Genomic DNA, 7,500 nt, shown 5'->3' with positions numbered 1-7,500 from the left:
CCCGCTATGGTGAATTCAAAGCTCAATTTTGCATACAAGTAGCGGGGGCAAGAGGCGATCGTGCCTGTAATGTCAAATACCACACATTTTTGTCAGCCTTTATGTATATGAATGACCTTGTGAGTCTTGTATCCTCTCTGCTATGGTGAATTCAAAGCTCAATTTTACATGAGTAGCAGAGACAAGAGACGATCGTGCCCCTACAGTGGAAAACGCAGCACACAGCTTTTTGTCAGCCTGTTAGTGAGGTATGCTGTTATTGGTGAGTAGTGGTGATAATGGTTTGCTGCATTTTGTATATACAGCTAACTCTTGATTTACATGTGTTTAATTTATGCACCTTTTGTTAATATGCAAGTGAAAAAATGGTTTGCTTCTACACGATTTGGCCCACATCCCCTTATTATCTATTGCTTCTTATGAGAATTACAAGTTTGTTTTACGTCAATTTTGAAATACGCAATGCCTCTTGGAACGCATCTATCGTGAAAATCCAGAGTTACCTGTATGTTCAAATTAGCTTAGGTTAGATTTTGTTCAGGGTTTGGTAAGCAGGGGGTGGTCAAGGAGGGACAGTCCACAGTAAGTCCAGGGGGGTGTAGCCCTATTTTTTTCCCTCATGGTGCCCCCAACTTGCTGTTCTTGAGGAGGGGATTAGTGATAAGGAAGGACCTGTTCGAAACATTGACTTTTTAATTGTTTCTGGTGCCCTTGGCCAGCTGTCCTATCTTACTTAAAAAAACCACCACACTCATTCCAGCACTGACACACTCTCAACACCTTTGGCATGTCATCAAAAGGCTAGTTTGTTACCTCATTTCCAGAGATACGCTTGCTATTTAGATTGTTACCTTGATTTTAGAGAGGATCAGCCCTTTACCTTTCTCAACTCCTAATCTCCAGATATTTTTACCTAGAGAGAGAGAGATCAGCCCTTCACCTTTCTCAATTTCACCTGTCCCAATATTTTTACCAACAAAGAGACATGCAATTAATACAAACACTTGCTATCTAGTTTGTTACCTTGATTTTAGAGAGAGACCAGCCCTTTACCTTTCTCAATTCCCCATCTCTCAATGTCCTTACCTACAAAAGAGTGCTTGAGATTAATACAAATGCTTGCTATCTAGTTTGTTACCTTGATTTTAGAGAGAGACCAACCCTTTACCTTTCTCAATTCCTAATCTCTCAATGTCTTTACCTGAGAAATGAGATGGAGATAGTACTTTTCCTATCACTAGCCAAAGAACCACTGCACAACATACAAAAGAAATGCACAAAGTAAAATCAGAAGAAAAAAAAAAATAAATAAATAATAATTCTGCACAACAGGCACGTTTTTATTCAGGAGCAAAATTGTACATCCCAAGCTAAGATATTAAGAAAACAAAATTCTAAGCAAACCATCTCCCCCCCCAAGCAAACATTCTTGTCCCCAAAACATGAACTAAACTAAGATATTGAGAAAATTGAACACCCTAGGCTAAGAAAGTGAGGAATTTGTACATCCTAAGCTAAGATAGAAAGAAAACTGTACATTCTAGGCTAAGATAGAGAGAAAATCCTCGTCAAAGATACAAAAAAATGTAGGCTAAGATAAGAAAATTGTGTAAACCTCCAGAGTTTCACCGCCTTGTCCTTTCTGGATGAAACTATTTTTTTGTGGTAGATTTTGGCTTGCTTTTAATTGAAATACCACTTGTTTTTGGCGCAAATCAACCATTTTATTTTTTTTTTACAGCCACGAAACATATTATGATTTGCTTCAATAAAACAACTGGTAAATTAATTAAAAACAAGCTGAAATCTACCAGAAAAAATAAGTTTCGTTCAGAAGAGAACTTTACTTAATCTAATCTAACCTAAAAGATTGCACCTAGTATACATGGGGTTCAAATTATTCGTAATGAGGAGCTCTCTCTCTCTCTCTCTCTCTCTCTTGAGGTGGGTAAAAAACACGTAGCTGATTGTGGTGAAATTCTGGAGTAATACCGAAAATTGTATATCCTAGGCTAAGATAGAAAGAAATTGTATATCCTAGGCTAAGATAGAGAAAACTGTACATCCTACCACAAGATATCAAGAAATCAAGATCCTACGCAAAATCTCGAAAAAAAAAAACCTTCCCGTCACCATAAGACAAACAAACACACACACACACAATTACGTCTGCCATTACAAGCAAAACAAGTAATTAACATCAAGGTATGGCTACAATAAACCCCCGTGACCCTGGGATCCCAAAGACACAAGCGCCATTAACAAACAACAAGTGAATATTCCAATCCCATCCATTTTCTGACGTTTCATCCTGACGCCGGCTAGATCCCCAACAGGAAATTCTGACATATCTTGCATTTATCCTTCAATATCCTCCTTACCTTGCCTTGATCGGTGTTAGTCTTCCGTGTGAATTAAAGAGGAGTCCTTCCGCTAGATGTTTCACCTCAGAAGGCTCCGGAGAAGTGAAGGATTTAAGCGGTAGAGGTCAAATAAGATGAGGATTTACCAGCCTCCTTCACCAGACCTTGGGAATCCTTCAGAGGGTAACCTCGTCCGACCTTGACCTCGACTTCAGTTTGGGTTATCTATATCTATTTTGAGAATCTATAATGATTCGGTATTTTTATTTTGAATATGTGTTTTCTATTTTTTGTTAATTTATTTGATGTGTTTTAGTGTGTGTTTCTCTGTTTTTGTTGCTTTTTTTAGGCTTTTCAGGTGAGATTTATTTGAGGGTTCGGACGTGTTCTCTTTGACATCTGCGACCTTGCCATATCTATTTTTTATTGCCCGGCATTTCTCGTTTAAATTCCTTCATATGCAGACGGATAAATATACTTGTTAATTTCTCACCGCGTATTTCGTATTTATATGGAGTATTTCATGTATTTCTGTAATAAATGAAATGAAATGGCGTTTGAAATAATCCATGTCTCGACCTTGGCTTAATATTTATGCATTTTTATCACAAATCAAGTCTTTCTGGGTAAAAATAAATAAAGAAAAATATGTAATTATATGCATACTATTATGTTAGTGTGGTGAGATTGATTTACAAATATAAATAAGTGTGCATTTAAGATTTATAGTATCCGAAGTCAAAGTTATTCCAAGATGATTTATCAACATGCTTTTCTTCGACTTTACCTTAATTTTCATATTATTTAAAAAAAATATACTTTTCTAAGCTCTAATAAAGAGACGAAAATATAGTTTCAAGTATGTTTAAGCATATTAATGGGGTGCAAGTAATGTATTAACGCGTATTAATGTGTATTAATACATTTTACGGTTTAAGCCAAGGCTAAATATGAAGAATCGGACATTTTTTCTTTGACATTTGCGACCTTGTAATATTTTTCTTATTTCTTGCATTTCCCGTCCAAATAAACACTGATTTATACCCACATGATTTTTTCGAGCTGTATTTTTTCATGTGGAAGATGTATTGTGGTGTATTAATGGAATAGAGGGTGTGGTGAAGAGAAAGTGAAATAAATCCTTAATTTAAGAGAAATATGAATAAAAAATTGTGTGCTGTATTATCTAATATATCTATAACAGCAGCAGCAATAGTAGTAGTACGTAGTAGTAGTAGTAGTAGTGGTAGTAGGTATAGTTTGTCTATGTACTTATCTATCTTCCTGCCTGTGCATCTATCTATCTCTGTATCTCTTTATCTATCTATCTATTTATTTATCTCTCTATGTCTCTATCTATCTATTTATCTATCTATCTCTTTATCTATCTATCTATTTATTTCTCTATCTGTCTATCTATCTATTTATCTATCGCGGTCTGTCTGTCTGTCTGTATGCGCGTATCTATCACCCATAATGCACAGCCACAATAAGAGCTGATTTAAAAATGTATCGGCTTTTAAGAGACCTTCAATACTCACCATCACAAATATCCAACCTTCTCTCTCTCTCTCTCAAATCAAATATTTTACTCCTCTCTCTCTCTCTCTTATTGTATTTATGCCTTTCTCTTCATTTATCATTATTTTGTCTTTTTCTATTTCTTCCTCGTTTTTCATTCATCTCTTCTTTTCTCTTTTCTTTTCGTTTTTCCCTCTTCCTCATTTATTATTCTCCTTTTCTTCTTTTGTTTTGATTCCTTCCTTTCTTCTCATTTCTCCTTCTCCTTATTCTTTTCATCTTATCTCTTCCTTCATTCTCATTTCTTATTTTCTTATTCTTTTCCCTCTTCCTCATTTTTCTATCCTAAATTCTCTCTCTCCTTTCTTTATCAAATTATTTCCTAGTTATTGTTTCTTTCTCGTTTCTCTCTCCTACATTCTCCTCTCTTCCTCCTTTATCAAATTGTCCTAGTTATTCTTTCTCTCCTTTCTTTATCAAATTATGTCCTAGTTACTGTTTCTCTCTCATTTCTCTCTTCTACATTCTCCTCTCTTCCTCCTTTATCAAATTATGTCCTAGTTATTCTTTATTTCTTCCTCATATTCTTCCTTCTCTCATTCCTTGACCTAAAATGGCCTTTTCTTCTATTTCAACCTTTATTATTTTTTTTTCCATTTCTCTAATTTCCTTGTAGCATTTTTTTTTTTTACGAGAAAAAAAAAATTGGCTATGGGTGATATGAATTAGTATTAAAAAAAAGGCTCTACTTACTTGCCAGTCCCCCTGTAGGTCCAAAAAAAAGGCCCACTTGCTTGCCAGTCCCCCTGCAGGTCCCGAGTTCGGCAAAGGATGGTGATAAATGTCTTCAAATTTTTCTTCTCTAATTAATAAATAAATAAATTGATAAATGAATAAAATAAATGTCCTTTCTCCTCTCTCTATTCCTTTTACTTCAATTTCTCTCTTTCTCTTTTATTTTAAGTTTCTCTCTCTCTCTCTCTGTCTTTACTTACTTTTACTTTAATTTTTTTTCTCTCTCTCTCTCTCTCTCCCTCTCTCATTTCTCTGTATCTCTCATGTTATCATCTCTCAAATATTCTTACCTCTACTCTTTAATTTCTCTTCCTCTCTCTCTCTCTCTCTATGTTATTATCTCTCATATCTTCTTCATATCTCTACTCTCTTTATTTTTCAAGTTTATCTCTCAAATCTCCGTCATATCTCGTTTAATTTCTCATCTCTCAGTCTCTGTCTCTCTCTGTATCTTCTCTCACTTCATATCCAACTGTTAGTGCCAAAGATACCCCAAACAGTGCCAAACTAAGTACCACAGTGCCAGATAGGAACAGTGACACAGGGGTCTATCATGTGACCACAGTGCCAGTTTATATAGAGTGCCAGAGTGCCAAACTAAATAACCCAATAGGACCCATGTTAAGAGGGCCACAGTGACAAGTTTGCATAGAGTGCCAGTGCCAACTAGCTTATAACCCAATAGCACCATGTTAAGAGGGCCACAGTGCAAGGTTTGTAGCAATATAGAGCCTAGTTATAGACCAGAGTGTCAGTTAGTGCCATTTAGTGCCAGTGAGAGGAGGAGGAGGAGGAGGAGGAGGAGGAGGAGGAGGAGGAGGAGGAGGAGGAGGAGGAGGAGGAGGAGGAGGAGGAGGAGGAGGAGGAGAAGGAGGAGGAGGAGGAGGAGGAGGAGGAGATGGTGTAAGATTTAAGGCACATAACAGAAGCAGTGATATTAAACCCAGTGCCTTGTTCCTACAGCCAGCCAGTCAGCCAGCCAGCAAACCAACCAACCAACCAACCAACCAGCCAACCAACCAGTCAGCCAGCCAGTGAGCCAACCAACCAGTCAGCCAGCCAGCGAACCAACCAGTCAGTCAGTCAGTCAGTCAGCCAGCCAGCCAGCCAGTGTGATAAGCTTGAGGTTGTTAAAAAAGATACAAGCAGTAATAATTGTTCTTTACAAGATGACATTTGTTTTATTGTTAACAATTAAAGCAAGAAATGTTTTTTATTTTGTTTTTTTATTATTATTATTATTATTATTCATTATTATATGTATGTATGTGCTTTGCGTCAGCTTGTTACCTCTGTGAGTTGTTTTGGGGGCTAAATAAATCGAAGCTACCTAACACATGTACACCCACAATGCACACACACACGTCTTTGGCAGCCACACGCACACACATGCACACACACACACACACGCACACACAAGTACATCAAATCAGGAAGGGCCAAAAATGTTGTCCTGAGGTTTGGTAACGTAGAAGTGATGGTGAGAAGGAATATCAGACACAAAATATCTACTTCTTAATGGCCACACGCTACAAACGGGGAGGTAATGATGGCTAGAGTAATGGTAATGATGGGAGGACTTCTTGTTACTGCCACCTACGCACTCACACACACGCACTCACTCACACACACTCACTCATACACACACACACACACATACACAGGTCAATTCTACCTCACAAATTAATGTTTCTATACTTGTCGTTAATTGGAAATGTCAAATTATCAAGAGTTCACACACACACACACACACACACACACACACACACACACACAATAATAATGTTATCAAACAAGTTTTCGAGTCTCATTACTTTTCAAACCAACACACACACACACACACACACACACCTCCAGTGCTCCTCCTACCACACACACACACACCTCCTCCTCTAGTCCTCCTCCTCCTCCTCCTCCTTCCTCCTTCCTTCACAGCTCAAACTACCCACCTGTGCTTTTTTACTCCTTATTCCTACTTTTTATCTCCCTCCTCCTCCTTTTTCTTTATCTTTTTCTTCCCTCTCCTTCTCCTTCCTTTATTCACAGTTCAAAATCATCTCCTTCAATTTCATCTTTTTTTTCCTTTCGTCTTCTTTTTCCACTTCTGAATTTTTGTATAACTCCTTCCTTCTTCCTTTTTACTTCCTTCCTTCCTTCCTTCCTTCACAGTTCAAAATTTCTGTCTTCACTTTTAAAACTACTCAAAATTCACACCTACAATTTTTTTTTTCTTCCTCCTCCTCTTTTTTATTTCTTCCTTCCTTCTTTCCTTCCTTCCTTCACAGTTCAAACCTTCACTTTTTCAACTATTATTATTATCTCCTTCAAAATTCACACCTACACTTTTTTTTTCTTCTTTCTCCTCCTTCTTCCTTCTTTTACTCTATTTTCCTTCCTTCCTTCCTTCCTTCCTTCACAGTCCAAACATTGCATCTTCACTTTCAAACTATTATTATTATCTTTCAAAATTCACACCTATTTTTTTTTTTCTCATTCCTCCTCCTCCTTTTTTTTCCTCCTTCTTCCTTCTTTTACTCTATTTTCCTTCCTTCCTTCCTTCCTTCCTTCACAGTTCAAACGTTGCACCTTCACTTTTTAAACTCTTTATTATTATTGTCGCCTTTACAATAGGTGGACATAAACTTAATGTACTTTCAGAGAGTCCAAAAGTACAAGAATCACTTAAAATTTAACATCCCTTTCACACCAAAGTTAAAACGAGGTGGTGGTGGTGGTGGGTGGGTGGTGGTGGTAGTGGTGATGGTGGTGGTGTTGTTGGTGGTGGTCTGAGTGCCAAAGTGCCTCCTACCGTGTGGCCCTG

General features: G+C 37.3%; 1 protein-coding gene and 3 long non-coding RNA genes across 6 annotated transcripts in view; 2 read left to right on the top strand and 2 right to left on the bottom strand.

Annotated features, from left to right (window-relative positions):
- LOC123511015 (pyruvate kinase-like) overlaps window positions 1–2,555 on the bottom strand; it is a 22,882-nt gene extending 20,327 nt beyond the window's left edge. Inside the window, exon 1 of one of the 3 annotated variants that reach the window (XM_045266726.1) lies at window positions 2,382–2,555. The gene's annotated coding sequence lies outside the window, so the exon portion shown is untranslated. The remainder of the gene's footprint in view (window positions 1–2,381) is intronic. The other 2 variants (XM_045266788.1, XM_045267111.1) reach the window with 2 other exon arrangements.
- A 2,421-nt stretch (window positions 2,556–4,976) lies between these two features.
- Window positions 4,977–6,447, top strand: LOC123510983. Its single transcript, XR_006676678.1, has 2 exons — window positions 4,977–5,392; window positions 5,643–6,447. It is a non-coding gene; the product is annotated as an uncharacterized LOC123510983 (long non-coding RNA).
- LOC123510947 overlaps window positions 5,829–7,500 on the bottom strand; it is a 4,063-nt gene continuing 2,391 nt past the window's right edge. Inside the window, exon 2 of the long non-coding RNA XR_006676661.1 lies at window positions 5,829–6,563. This is a non-coding gene — a long non-coding RNA (uncharacterized LOC123510947). The remainder of the gene's footprint in view (window positions 6,564–7,500) is intronic.
- Window positions 7,171–7,500, top strand: part of LOC123510910 — a 765-nt gene continuing 435 nt past the window's right edge. Inside the window, exon 1 of the long non-coding RNA XR_006676648.1 lies at window positions 7,171–7,500. This exon is cut by the window's right edge and continues 191 nt beyond it. This is a non-coding gene — a long non-coding RNA (uncharacterized LOC123510910).

This window comes from Portunus trituberculatus, chromosome 1 (assembly GCF_017591435.1).
Source record: "Portunus trituberculatus isolate SZX2019 chromosome 1, ASM1759143v1, whole genome shotgun sequence".
NCBI lineage: Eukaryota > Metazoa > Arthropoda > Malacostraca > Decapoda > Portunidae > Portunus > Portunus trituberculatus.
The sequence above is the reverse complement of the archived record's forward strand: the minus strand, read 5'-3'. Positions and strand labels throughout refer to the sequence as shown.